The 15,455-nt window shown below is 43.2% G+C and overlaps 1 long non-coding RNA gene across 1 annotated transcript in view; it reads right to left on the bottom strand.

Moving 5' to 3' along the window:
* The window catches only part of LOC109284444 (uncharacterized), a 42,406-nt gene that overhangs the window by 25,060 nt on the left and 1,891 nt on the right, over nt 1–15,455 (bottom strand). Inside the window, exon 2 of the long non-coding RNA XR_009464018.1 lies at nt 585–9,417. This is a non-coding gene — a long non-coding RNA (uncharacterized LOC109284444). The remainder of the gene's footprint in view (nt 1–584; nt 9,418–15,455) is intronic.

Raw genomic sequence — 15,455 nt, 5'->3', positions numbered from 1 at the left:
TTTGTACCTAAGGGCACTGCTCTCCGCTGCTGGGTGTAAAGCCTGGCAGAGGCACTTGCTCTTTGGGATTCTGTAACACTAATTAAAAGGACGAGAAATTTTACATCAAGGGCCTGTCATTATGGAGATGTTGATGTTACATGGGAAATTCATGCGTTGCTGTTTCACCTAGGTACGGTACAGAGAACGAACTCAAGAGTCGGCTGTTTGTCAGCTCTCCTCAGCCAGGGCTCAACATTAAACACTGTCAATAGGAATGCGCTTCCTGGAACAGCTTCCATTGGAAGTCATAGGGACATCAAAACCACATCAAAATGGAGCTTGATCAGTTTTTTAAAGGGATTTTCTGACATGACGCCTGGGATAGGAGGGCTTGATGGCCTGAAAGTTCCCTTCCCATCTTATGTTCCTAAGTTTGCTTTGGCCCACGTAGGCTTTGGATCAGAAGCCAAAGGGCAACAGGATCCACGGACTGAAATTAAGTGAGAAATCACGCAGACAAATGTTGGAAACAGCTTGAAGAATCAAACTGGACAAGCTAATTCAGCTCTTTGGAAGTGTAAATTTACCTGGCTGGTACTTACAGGGAATGTGCACCCTTCAGACGCTGACCTTTGCAATATGACTCTTTCGCAGGGACAACCGGTTCATGATTCATTTCTGTAACATGTTAGGAAAGAACACTGTTTTTCTAGTCATCTTACATGCTCTGTAACCAACATATTTTGCCTATGAAAAAGGAACCCTCACTCTTTCTTTTTATATAATTTTAATGACCAAAGTCACTTTTGCATACCATAGTACTTAGTATATGTATTTCCTAGACCCAGTCATTCCCACCTCCTACAGTTCTTGACAAATCTATTTGAACTTCTTTGATGTCCTCCAATACCCTAGAACTTGAGAGTCTAAAACTTCAGTGTATCATAATGCCCCCATAAGGTAGGTGAAACTAGGGACTCGGGCATAGAAAGGCTAAGTAACTTGCCCAAGGTCAGAAAGGAAGACTGAACTCAGGTTTCCCACAATAGGCTAATGCCCTAATCAAGGCATAACCCTCTCCATAGATTGTATACTTGGTTGCTTATCTCTGATGGACTGTAAATAACAGGGCATTTTCTCTGAAGCGGTTTCCAAATTCGGGTGTCTAAAATTATCTGTAGATTCTTTATAGTAATTATATTTTCACATGTGCAAAGTCTCTGCTGGTGGACGACCGACATTCTCACATGCATTAGCTCATGCATAGCTAAAAATATCATTTTAAGGTTTTTTTTGTCATGCCCTTGCAAGGAGTCTGAACGACTGATCAAGAGCCAGCCTATTCTGCACACTGACACTAAAGTCCTTGTGAATTAAAAAATGCAGGCTTGAAAACTAAGTGTGCAAAAATGCAGGCATAAAGTTTTAGCTGCGTAAATCAAAGGACTGGGAAAAGACTCTCCTGAACATTTTGGCTTATCCACAAAAAAGAAAAATTTCACCCTACATTGGAATGCATCCATCTGCAGAGATAAAATGAAGCAGCCCTTTAAAAGCCATTGCATCAGTAACATAAAATATGCTAAGGCATAAAGTAAAGGGGCGATTTTCAGTAGGCAGAATTTAACAGCCTAAATGGAAGATTGCCAGAACTAAACTGCTACTTCAGTGAAGAAAAAACCAAGGGGTGTTGTATGCCTATCAGCAAAAGAGCATTTGTAGTGACAAATTCAACCCCACTCAGCAGAGATGTTATTAAGGACAAAGGTAAGAGTATCGCCTACTGGTGGCTAGCATCACTTCTTAATACTATAAACTCATATTATGGATAGGCAGATTCTTGACCCAAATACTGCATAGTCTTAAATAGAAAGTGTAGATTGTCCAGATTAGGAGGGCAGGGTTAAGTAGTCCATATTATCTGATCTTGTCCTCAAATAGTTTAATGTAGATAAGCAGACTAACCTTTTTATCTTGATTTAGCTTGCTGAGATTGAAAGGAGTTAACTTCAATTTATACTGGAGGGAAGAAAGAGAAAGCAGGTAAAGAATGGTGTGTGTGTGTGTGTGTGTGTGTGCACGTGTGTGTGCATGCATGCATGCACACATGCACGCACACGTGAGAAAAAGAGAAGATACGGTATTGTGGAAACCCCCATCTTTTTTCTTTGGGGTGTGCAGTTGCTAGGACGCACCTGCACGTGTGCAGAGCCACAGGGTACCATTTCACAGCCAAAAGCACCGGCAGAGAACGTGCAGGGTGGAGCCGCTCAGTAATGACACTTGGGTCCCAACAACTGAGCGAGGAACGTCAGTGTAAGTGGAGCAGGTTACAGCAGTTTCCATGCCTGAGCACTATAAAACAAGTTAGTATGCATCACACAACTACGTAGGCTGATCCCTTTGCCCATACGTGCCGTGCAGACGGGTCCACTTGTGCTTTCATTGACTTCTCAGCAGCCACCACACCTGTAAACAAACCAACCCCAACTGCAGATCTGTTTGTCATATCGGTAAGTCAGACCTTAGCAGCTGGAGCCGTATTTCTTCGAGTCATTGATGAGCTATTTGCTCCTGGATAAAAAGTTATGTGTCAAAGTTTATTACTGATTTCAGACAGCATGAAAATTGCAAGGTCTGTCATCGCTGTATCTAATGTAGGAGGCCTCATTTGTGCTAGGTCCTGTTGATATGGAACAGAGGACAATGGGGCTCTTGTTGTTCCCCGCATAGAGCAAATAATAAGGGAGAAGCTGTATATTTACCAAAACCCTTTTTATTCCCAGAAACAGTCGTAGGACTTGCAGTTCTTGAGCGTAAGCTATTGGCACTGGCAGAAGAAAGGCCCCCTAGAAAGTCCTCTAGGTCTGCACTTACCTTTCAAAGCAGGAATACCCAGAGCTTCCAGAATCCTTCCAGTGTCCCCTGCTGTCTTCAATCCCCATGATGCCGACTAGGGTTTAAAGCTCCTTATGTATAACATAACAGAGACGATTGTGACATTTGCACACAGGATGACAGCGCACAGAATCTAATGAAACATTGCTGTCTCCAAATTTGATCGCACAACATGTCCAGTATTCTGGCTTGCATTACAGCCCCCCAAGAAACAGAGGAGGACTGAAATGTAATGGGGAGGGAGGCTGCCACAAGGCCATGTTTCTTCACTCCAGCTCTAGTAGCAGAAAAGTACTTGGCAGGCCTGCACCCAGACACCTCCATGCCACAGAAAGTAGTTGTACAGGTAGGATTTACCCTGGTATATTAATATTTTTATGGCAAATTGTGTATTCCATAGGCATCCCTGCTCAGTAGAGAGCTCTCAAAATCAAGCCTTTTAAGAGCGTATTCTGGGGCTGAGAAACTCTTTTGGAAATGGCTGGAGGCCGTGGAGGGAGAAATGTTGATAGAGAGGGGCAGAGCTACACACAGGATGGGTTCATTTGGGGAAAGCTGAGGAATCCTTTCCTTTTGCTCCTACTGCCCCCTACCATTTATACTATCAAACAAGCCATATGTCTTTGTGTGTGATTATTTTCCTTTAAGATATAGGAGAAATAGATACAATTCTGTGCATCAAATGGCCCATCCTCACTCCTTCACTGCTTCAAATCATAATGCACACACACACACACACACATTACCACATACACACACACACGTAATCACACACAAACACACACATGCATTATTCCTTTGCTTTGGGTTATTCCATAATTCACTAAACATTAGCTACATAGGAAATTCCCCTATTCCCGTACTACATAGGAAGTGCTGAGATGGCCTGCCTTTGCAAAGCTAAATTGTGGACATTCATTCAGCTGAGCACCAAAGAGGCATTAGTCTATCCAATTAACATATGGCAGGCACAGAAGCTTAAGACAGACTGCCTTTGCCACTTGGCTTTCCAGAAGACTTGACCTTAACAAACACATCTGATGATCCTACATGGTATTTCGGCTGCCTACCTGGGCTCATCTGTTGGGATGGCATTCTGCCTGTTCATAAGGTAATTTGTTCCAGGGGCCTGGAAGCCAAGAAAGGCTGGGTTTCCACCAACGCAGTATCGAGAGAGGGAGTTTTCTATTGCGTTGCTTACCCACATAGAAGGCTATTTATTTATAATGATCCCAGATGAGCAATTTCTGCATTTTATCTTCCAGTATCAATCAAAAGTCCATCATACATTTCAGAGTAGATTTTCTCCTCTTTTTGAGCCAAACCATTGGTGGCTGCCCTGATAATCATGAAATCACTACACGTATCTTACCTAGAATGTGAGCTCTTTGGGGCATGGACCAACTTTTTGTTCAGACACATCACACCAGGGGCTCTGAACCAGAACTAGACATAATGACAACGTAAATAATAAATCATATGTTACCCATTGCAAAATTAAGTACTAAGGCTGAGATCGATAAAGGCACCTGAAGGAAGCAGATACCCAGCTGCCATTAAAATTCTCCTTTCTAGGTTTGAAAGTCCCTTTCTAAGTGGGTTACATGCAAACTGGCCTTCTAGAGAGCACAACACAACTGACACTTGTCTGCTAGAGCAGAATGCCTGAGCAGTGTCAGCAACAAGAACAGCAAAGACCGGGCGTGTTGTGTGAATTTACTGAAATTAATAAACTCTCAGAGCACATGGGCTGTTCTGGATACCCCAAATCAACCTGTGCTGAAGCAACTGCTGGGGAGAACAGTAAAATAGCATCAGCTGGGAAATGCATGAAGCACAACAAAACAAGTATACCAATTGTACACTAACACCATTGCCTGTCCTACGTGACAGACGAGTGTGAAACACTTTCAGGAGGCAAAGCAAGCCTTGTTTCTGGGTGGTCTGAGACGTGCTATATCTGCACCCACAAAATTGAGGACGGGGAGAAAAGTTCCCTATCCCAGAAGATAGTCCAGGTCACCACCTGAAGCTGATCCATCTTTCCAGGTACCTGCATGGAATAACAGCTCTTAAAACTCTGCAAATGGCTCCCTGCTTACATCCCAGCTGAGGTCTTGACTCTGACAATGTAACATCAGCAATTCTAACTATTTCACTGCTAATCATTTTGGGAGGAAATGTGCAGATAATATACTTAACCCAATGTGCAGAGATGTGATGGTATACATACCTGGAACTGAGCATAGTATCTCCTCCAGCTCTCACCTATTATTACTGATTTCTCACTCATAATGATGAAATATCTCTAGCTAATATTATAGCCCCCAACCTCATCCCATGTCTCCCATATCCAGAGTCAGAGGCTCCTTCTGACTACGATGCCTGTTTCTTTTCCAGGAGAGGAGATTTAACGGGAAAGGTGAGGATGTGTGAGTTTTCCTGCATTCAGCCTGTAAGACCTGGATTAAGGAAGTGGTAGCGCCTTCCTGGTGCATATGTATTTCAGAGATCCCCCTTATGTATTTCAGAGATCAATTACACTCCCCCGTTAGCCTAGTTTTGCCAGGTTCTTGTAGCCGACTCTTATAAAAAATTCTCCTTTCCTTCTCTATACCTGTTTCAAGCTGAATTCATGGCTGGGCAATATTGTGACCTGTCTTCCTCTCTTCTCCATGCTCTCTCCCCCCTGCCAGTTTGCATTCAGTGCAGCTCAGCAAGGAAGAGAACCGATGTGGAGGAAAGGATGCTCAGAAATGTGGAAGAGATTCAGCTGCTAAAGAAATTCAAATAAAACTACACTTGGGGCCTATATACACATGCATTTAAGAATGACTAAATTTAATGCACATTAAACTAATGTGCATTAAGTGATTATTGGCAGGTGTCTACATGTGCATACACTTGGCACTAATGCTAAGTCTCTGCAGCCTTGCCATGTGCCTCTAGTGGCTGGGCAAACCCGGCGCTAAATCTAGGGTGGGTCACATCTAGATGTGCATTAATGCACTTTAACTAATTGCGCCTAAATATCAGGTATTAAATTTAGGTGTTTAGCCTAAATTCACCATCTTTAAATTAGTTTAATGCGCATTAACATAGCTTATGTACATACACCCTTTGAGAGCTGAAGTGTGTAATATAACAAGAGTATACTGGAAGTGGCTTTCATTTGAGACTGAATGAGACACTATGTCTTTCATTTGAAACTGAAAGAGACACTATTTTAAGGGGAAACAGTATGATTCCTGAAGTTACTCGGTCTTTGTTACAGCCTGGGCATTTCCCCATCCACCTCTCCTCTGGGTTATTGCTGTAGCTTTGTAGAAACAGTGCATAACAGGAACACACATTGTCATAAGACAAGCACATAGGGAAGCAGAGGACTAAATGCAAAGAGGGGGAATTGTTTGGAGTGGGGAAGGGAGATGCACAGATGTAGCTTTTGCTCTCTTGCTCCAATTTATACATATAAAATCAGTTCATCGCCAAGGTGGAGTAAAGGGAAAATGATGGTGTTTCCTGCTGACAAAACAGTGCATGCCTTTCTGTGCGTGCTCAACCTAAGCACGGTAAGCAAAGCAAATAAATAACCTCATCCTCATCCATATGGAAATGGAAGAAATTTGGGGAAATCATAGTGCAGACACCAGAAAGGGCAGTCAGTCCTCATCTAAATCTATTATCGCCATCCCTGCGTGTTTCCCTGTAGGTGGATTGCCTGTGCTGGCAGGGTTAGTCAGGTTTTGAGAGCCCTCTCTGGTGTATAGAAGTGATTTTCCTGCTGGCACACAGTCAGGTCACTTGACTGCTTTCCATATATGGAGACAAGGAGTCATGCTTTCATGTCGCCAAAGGCAAACATCCAAGCTCAGTGGGAAAGGAAGCAGATTATTTATATGCCTGAATCAAGAGTACGGTCCACAGCAGGTGAGCAAAGGGAGCCTGAAAGACTAGGCTGGCTAAAATGGTAGCCCCCTCCTGAATACTTGCTGAATGGGGGTGCCTTAAGCTACTGTTTCCTTTATTTTCCAAACAAGATGTAAGCAACTGAAAATCAAATTCTCATTTAGCACCGTAGTAGTGAATACCGTTAGTACACCATTAAATAAAGATTAACAGTCAGGCTCATAGCTATATATATAAAGATCTGGCGCATAAATTATCATGCAGCGTGGGCATTGTAACTTAATCAGAATCTGTACATCATTTGTTAATGTGATTGATCAAAATGTTTTTTAACAAATCTGAAAAGTATTTTATGCTGTATTTTATGTTGCCCTGCAGGGGGAAAAAAAGGTAGATGAGCAAACCAATAGAGATAAAGGTAATTATAAAGGCTCTTATAAAAAGAGAGAGAGGAAGAAAACAACTCCAGTTAATTCTTCTTGGCACGACCTAATTAACCTTAAAAAAACTGTGAGTCTCCAGCTTTTCCAATGCATTTAAATGCAGGAGAGAATGTATTTTGTTGCACACCGCAATTCTGGCTTAATGGAGTTTTGACTGAGGATGCAGACCTATAGGTCAGCCTGTGAAATCCCTTGGCTCACAGTGGGCATGTCTACACATGCATTTACTGCAAAGTAAGTTACTTCTCAGTAAGCAGTTGTTAGACTGGCATCTACACATGTAGGCGTTACAGCACAGTAACACTGTGCGTGCTGTGACTAGGGAGTAAAGTTACTCCCAAGTCGCAGTCTATACATGCCTTACTGCACAGTAACTAAGTGGGTGTAAATCGCCATAGTTACTGCACAGTACAGGTGCACATGTGTAGACACACACCCGTACTGCGCAGTAATTTTTGGTTACTGAGCAGTAAATGTGCATGTGTAGATGCACCCAGTGAGTGGTGTTGTCTCCTACAGGAACCCTGCCGAGTTCACCTGTACTGATCAATGTGTTGAGCACTATTCAGCATGATATTAAGACTAATAATTAAGTTATTAGGCTATGAATATCCATATATATAGAGAGAGAGATAGAGAGAGAGAGAGAGAGATTTTTTAAAAATAAGTGGAAGTTTCTCTGTGCTATCCTTAGCTGATTCTTTCGAATCTTTTTTCTTGTCATCCAGGGACCTGAAGCAATGTCTGGAAGTAAAGCAGCTGACAACTGAAACAATACAGTCTTGACAGAAATAAAGGCAACTCCTGATACTAGATTTCCTTAGTTTCATTTCCTTTTCCTTGCATGTATATCCATTGCATTAACAAGTCCATTACATCCATTAGCAACAAGAACCCCAGACTTCTCAGCAATTTTATATTGACAGCATTTCGGTGCCTTCAGAGGAGCTATTTCTGTCACGAGAGCAGAATTAGCGCCAATGCCTATCAGACTATATGCTGCAGTGGGGCCGTGCACAGACCTCCCATTGACATCAGTGGGAGTTTTGCATGAATGCTGATGGCAGTTCATTAAATGCAGGTCAAGTCACCTAAAACACTTCTGCTCTCTTGTCTTCTGGACGCCTACTAGTTTCTATATTTTGTATCTGAGAGAATCCCCCGCCAAAGGTTATCTCCATACTATGTGCCTTTACAGAGCATGATTAAATAAATCATTACCTGCCATCTACACCCAGCCAGCTGCCAGAGATCTATTCCATGGGGTCAGTACGGCTGCAGATTTCTACACTATGGAGGACAAACTAACAAGCCATTTCTCAACACCATTAGGATTCTGCTGAGAATTTGTAGCCTCTTAATTGTTAGTGATCAGTTCATTGTAAACTCTGCCAAAGTTCAGCTCTTTCAACTGGTGTTGTTTGAAAAGCAAACACATGGCAAGGGCACTTGGAATATTCCCAGTAAGAATGAAGCTCACCCGGAGAGGAGGAGGCCATGCAAGGACCACTCTGCACTGCACTGCACAGGCCGACTGCTCAGGTGAGAGGAGACCCATAGTGGACCTGAAGTAGATGGGGAGCATCTTAAGGCAGAGCCAAGGGACCTGCTATTAGGCACACCTCACTTGGTAGCACTCAGCCCACCAGGTAAGGTAAGTTAAGGGACTCCCTGCCTGCTGTCACCCGGTACACAGAGAAAGTCCAAGACAACCATTTATGTTCAGATTAAGACATCCAAAGACATCCTATTTTCCTGAATACGCTAACAGCTCAGGGCTTACGGTAGGTGGGAATTAAACAGCGCATAGGTTATGTGCTGGCCACTGCTGAGGTAGTGAAATTCATTCATCCTCCCCTTAGCAAAGACTATCCACAGGATGGGGGAATGCCACCCTAAAAACACAAGTATGCTGCCCCTTGCTTTGTGTTTCCCCAATGCAAATCGATTGAAACACAGCCATGTGACCAAGGGAAAACTATTTAGTTGGCATGCTGAGGAATCATCTATTCCCAAAGTGCCCAGCAATATCAAAGAGCCTAGTATTGATTAAGCTTTGAAAATGTATTTGCACCACTTATCATGTGCTGTTTGCAGAAATGCCAATCATTGTAATACTCACATAAGCAGACTGTGCCTTCATGCATTTGTTAGCTTGTATTACTGAGGCTCTGTCACAGGCTGCCTACACATGGAGGAGAAAAAAAATACCTTTGAGATAACATATTAACATTCATAACAAGTATTTAAGGCAATGCATGGTGCCATCTGTAAAAATAAAGGTTTTGTCAGCATTTCCAGGGTAAATCTCATTTTAGGGGGCTTGATACGGTAGCACAGCTGCCTCAACCTATGTCGGGCAAGAACCTGACATGGACATTGTCAATCTAGTGGCAAATATTAAATAAATACAGTTCTTTCCCACCTTGACCTCCAGGCCAAACGTCGTCCCACCTCATCAAACCCTAGATCTCATTGCAAGTTACTTGTGGCAAACAGTGGTCTGTGTTTGTGCAATGCCCGGCACACTAACGATCTTATTTATATGAAGCACTTCCTTGCAAACGCACTTAGGGTACTAAACACCAATGAGGAAAATATGCTCTCGTTACAAACATCCCAATCACAAGCAAATTACAAGCAGATGGATAAACAAAACACGAGCGAACAATAAAACAGCAGGGTCCTCAGCCAGGGGACTCCCAGGTGCTACCACAATACGGAAAGCAAAAGTAAATAAACGATGATCAAACTGCCAATAATGAGCATTACCCTCAAAACGGGCAAAATTAACAGCAAAAGTGTTCTGGTGGGGGAAAAAATTGCCAGGCAGTTCTTGATGTAGACTCTGGGCCAGATCCTGTTGAGTAGCAGGCTATTGTAACGCGCTATTAAAGAGTTGAAGGGCAACAAACTCAGCAGAGGAGGCAGCTTTTGGCATGTGAATGATGCAAATGATCTATATAGATTTGAAAAGGTTCAGAGTTAGTGCAGGAAAGCAAACAAGCAAATAAGTGATTCTGAAGGAGGATGCAGAAGGACTATTACCCGGAGAGCTGCTTCTCCTAGCCAGCCAACAGGCCCTGCTATAAATCTACTAGAATTGTTATCACCGGTCCTAAATAGGAATCCAAATGGCTTCTGCATTCAACAGCAACCATGATGAGATGTCTAGCTAAAAAGACCAGCTGTCACTCAACACTGTAGCTAGGGAAGCAAAGAAAGATTTGGGTGCAGATATTTTGGCCTTCGGCTTCCTGGGTTCAGCTTTCACTCGCTGCTGGTCATCAGAGATGATGGTGCTGCATTTTCCCCCTCTCATTTAAGTTTCCCTTGCCATTCGATCATGAAGTGAAATTGTAATCTTGGGTTTACGACATCAAAGCCTCCAGCTGTGTAAAGGATTTGAGCTCTCTAAAGGTAAAAAAAAAAAATGTTCAAAAGTAAAAAGAGATGTTGGGATGTGGGGAGTTATTTATGTTCAATATATTTCATAGATAGTGAGTGATAGCCCCTGTATATTATGAACTATGTATGTTGTAGAGGCATACCTCAATCCCCAAAGAGATTTAGCCACTGCAACACTGAGCACCCTGATGCCATACATTTAGCACTGAAGTTTCCTTTATGATGCTGGGGAAAGTGAAGTGCTTCCCCATGGCATCCATAATACGGAGCAGGGGGCTTCTGAGCAGAACATTAAGCACCTGGGGAATTTTAACATGAGGCATCACCAAACTTTAAGGACCTCTGGGGTTAGGTCACAGTTGACGGGGGAGTTATGAGAATTGACATTTTGGACCAATGGGTGCCTATACACAAGCCAGGTGTCTGCTCTGATGCACTGTAATTAGAGTGCATCACAACAGACTCAATTAAATCTGAATACTGAAAACAATATCATATTCATCGAGTCTGCTGGAACATGATAATCACCGTGCTTCAGCCAGCCTCCGCGTCTTGTATGTCAGTGTCCCCGCACTAAAAAATAGTGGGGGCGTTTTACTGCTTGTTTGACCTAAATCTTGCCTGACTCCAAATCAAGGCCACCCAAGTCCTTTTGTAGACCTACGTTCCCAGGGAAGAAACCACGAATGAAATCCCTGCTGCAGTGTAGCCAGGCTCTTCCTCGACACCAGTGTCTGGGTGTTAATAGCACAAGGGGGCTTCTCCTAACTCTGTCCGCACAAACATTCAAATGGAAACTTTTCCACAGTTTGGAAGGCTGATTCAACCTAGCCCTTCATCAGTTATCAATGCAAGTGCCATGGTGACAAGCTTTAATTGTCCCATCCATTTTCTTTTTTGCCACCCTGCCTTATATAGTCTCCGATTTCAGCTTCAGCACTGTTTGTAACAGTATGACCTATATATATTATAGGGTATTTTTAGCCAGGTAGTTATTGTTCAAAGGCAGCAAGATTTGTGCTAGAGGATGGTGCAGTTTAAACTGAAGGAAAGCAATAAATGCGTTTTCTCCAATGGAAGAAAAGATCTGTATTTGTTCTCGGGGACATGCCTTTTCCATCCGGTGAACAGAACAGAAATCAGCTCTTCCTAAAGTTACAGTATTTTTCTTTTGACTATTCTCTCTTGTTAGAAAAAGACTGCCTGCCCTCTCCGCTCAGCTTCCTCATTACTACTGAGTCAAGATGGCCTCTGGTTCAGCGCTAGGTTTTGTGGGTTTTGTCCCGGGCATCATTAGGCAACTTCACGTACGGCACAAATAATACAGTCTTGTTCCCAGGTGTACCATTACATCGGGGTGTCCTCATACTCATTTTCATGCATGTGTGCGCAGAAACTGGACCTTGGAAACGGTCCTGGAGGTAATGACGAGCATCTGATTTAAGACAATATTCAGACCTTGCAGAGCTCACTGCTAATACCCTGCGCCACTGTACCTGGATTTGTTTTTTCTGCAAATTAGGCAAACACCGAAATACAGTAATAATACATGGGATACCCACCTTGAGATAAATCCTCAAACAAGAATGCATTTGCTTTGACTGTTTGCTCCCCTTTTATATTGACTTTCTACAAGTACTTTAGGAGAAATGTGCTGGAAGGAGTGTTCACAAACATACAGACATTTAAATAAATATTCAAAACTATCCACAGACAGCAAACCGCAAGTTGGCCCAGGCAAGAGCTTCCTCTCGAAACCTAAACCAGAGTAGTATTTCTTGGAAACCTGGAGCCAAAACACCTTTGTGCGTGATGGCAAACTCAGTGGCTCACCTTTTGAATGTGGCTAGAAATGCTCACAGTAAACTACTTGAGAATAATTTGCAATCCATGATTATTCATAGAAATTATTTGGTGAGTAATTTTAATTAAATAAATTCAAGAAAACAGGGGTGTGGGGAGAGGCTTAAGTAACAGAATACATTATTGACTATGACTAATTCATTCCAAGTGAAATTTAACCCTGGGCAGAAAGCCAGGAAAAGGCTTACGCTCCACCCAAGCCCCACATAAGCCCTGTTTTGAGAACTTAATTGGGGACTTCGGTGGTGCACTATTCTTGGCTTGGCCCTCTGCTTTTGTTGCTTCTCAGAGTATATTATATATGTCACGAGGACAATGAAACTTGGATCCTGACGGTGGCCTTTTAACACTACTGCCATAAAAGATAATAATATGGAAGCATTTAACTAATGCTCTTTTACCACTTAATAAAAAAAAGAAGGACGCCTCTCATAAGAACCAGCAGGACTAGAGACAATGAATATTAAGAGTATTTTTATAGCTGACTGCACCATGCAAATACAGATCCAATTACCAAATCACGTACCTTTTAGTCAGGCGAGAAGACCCATTACATTCAATGTGACTTTTGGAATGACTAATGATACTCACATGTCTGCATGACTGGAGACTTGCTTTCATTTTTTTTTTTCCACTCTCAAAATGAATGAATATTAAATCAATCGACAGTGTAAAGTGAAAGCAAATGTGTTGCTACCGCTGTTCAATAATATCAGCATAGGAAATCTGTAATTAGAAAGACTAATTTTGCCCCCGCAGGACAAAACTCCCAGTCCCAAAGCACTCAAGTAGGTATTTAGCTCATTCAGCTCAACCTACTGAAGTCAATGGAAGTCTCTCCACTGACTCAGTGGCCTTTGCATTGGGTGCTTTGCTGAATAGGGGCAGGAGCCTGTGATTAAGTGCTTTGCTTATGTAGGTCGCATGCTGAGGAGTGTAGGAAGCAGAGTTTTTCCCTTTGTGAGCAGTGAAGGACTGGACCCAAGCTAAGGAAAAATTGTTATTCACAGGTATTATAGATTTGGTCGATATTCTTCAGTGCAAGAGCAGGTTAGAGAGCTGATTTCCCCCTCAACTGCTATTTAAGAGAGAGCGCGCAAGTCAAGTTTCAAACTGATTTCGGGCACTAGAAGTCACAAGAGACACTCTCCACACTAAGGGTAGAAAACAGGCGTGATTGTGATGTGCGTTGCACTACTCCTGTGGAATCTGCAGAGGTTCGGTAGGAGAGAGCTTGCCAAAGGAGGAAATCCAGTTGGGAATTTAACAATGAAAGATCCTGGTAAAATTCAGTGTATAGTGGGGTTGAGGGTAGGACTTAATGATAGGCTTTTTGTAAGTATCCTCACTATGTTCCATTTGTTGTGTAGCAAATAATCATGCCATTTCAATAAATACAATACTAAGACAGAACAGGGATCTTAAGGTGTTGGGAGAACTGAGTCAAATAAATACACTTTAAGGGTTTAAACAATACATGGCAGCTAACAGCTTCTCTCTTTGGACACACCAGACTTTGGGCAAGTGGAAACCTGGAGCCCTGTCGAGCTGTGTGTCGAGTCCCCCAGCACCGCGGTCGGGGTGTCTGGCAGCTGCTCTGGTTGCTCCGAGGTGGAGACAATATCACAGAAGTGTCCCCTTCTCTGCCCCTCTCCCGAGCAGGCACTGCCTAGCCTGGGTGCTGCTGTTGGCGCGAGGGACAGCAATGCAAGAGTGCAGCAGGTGCTGGGCAGAGCCTGCCAGCTCTCTCCCCTCCTTGCCCTTCACACTGATGGTTGCACTCTCACCCCTTCCCATCTCATTCCCCAAAGGAAGCCGGTGACAGCAGGATCCTCCTCTTTCACCCTCTTCTGTATAACACGCTTTCCCCTCACTGCTGGCTAAGATAAAGCTCTGTATCACACGGTACAATTATGTTGCTTGTGTTTACTGCTAAATGCAGAAACGGTTTTTTTCCTTAATAATTACTTTTAGCAAAGCAGAAGAATCTCTCACTTACAGTACAACAGAGCCTGCAGCATCTACACTCACGGGGTGACAACCTCATCAGCACCCGTGCACCCCAGAAAATGTGCACGTGCACACACACTGTAACATGCCTGTCCGAGAGCCTGTGCTGAGTAGTAGTGAAGTTTTAGTTGGTCTAATAAAAGATACTGGATTGACCCAAAGAACTTTGTCTGCCTATAAGCTTATCTCGGCACTCTGAGCGGTAGCAAACTATGGGGATGCAAGCAGTGTGGAAAATGGGGACGCAAGCAGCGTGGAAAATTTCCCCTTGTTTAGAATGAGTGGATGGGATTGTGTCAGTGAGGTGAGCAGGCTCCTCGGGGTATGCAGATCCAGAGGGTACCAGAAAAGGAGGAGGAGTGCTGGGATGCAAGGCTTTGAAGCCATTCTCTTTTCACCACTCCAGCCTTAACTCTTTGCTCACTGAGACAGTGCTCTGTGTTCCCTTTCCTGCTCCAAGCCACCATCCTCCCACCCCCTGCACACGACTCTCTTTCCAAAGATTTCTCTGTCTCACCCTGCATCTCTCTCCCCTGGGTTGTGGATAGAAAGAAGAGGCTTTTTATTATTATTATTATTCTTTGTTTCACAGTGGACAGTCAGGGTTGTGTCACCTGGGGCTCTTGTCTGCTTTGCTTATATGCATGGAAATGCTTAGCCCTCATCCTCCTTTTCCATCCTCATAAAAAGTTGAATGCTCTGAGCCTCTCAGCATCTGCTTGCACAAGAGTTCGGAAGCACCCACAAAGAGTCAGACACGACGGTGAGCACAGGACATTAATAGTAATGAGCTATGCTGCATTTCACATCCTGCTGCTTTTTTCATTTGGGTTTTTTTTCTACAGCAGGTGGATATATTGCTCGCTTTAGGACCATGCAGGCATCTGCATCGGCTGTAGTGCTTTTAAGCTGCATATAGTTAGCTTGAAGTCAAAGCATTTG

Source organism: Alligator mississippiensis, chromosome 8 (genome assembly GCF_030867095.1).
Source record: "Alligator mississippiensis isolate rAllMis1 chromosome 8, rAllMis1, whole genome shotgun sequence".
Taxonomy (NCBI): Eukaryota; Metazoa; Chordata; order Crocodylia; family Alligatoridae; genus Alligator; species Alligator mississippiensis.
Note: the sequence above shows the minus strand (reverse complement) of the source record. Positions and strands in the feature narration are given on the sequence as shown.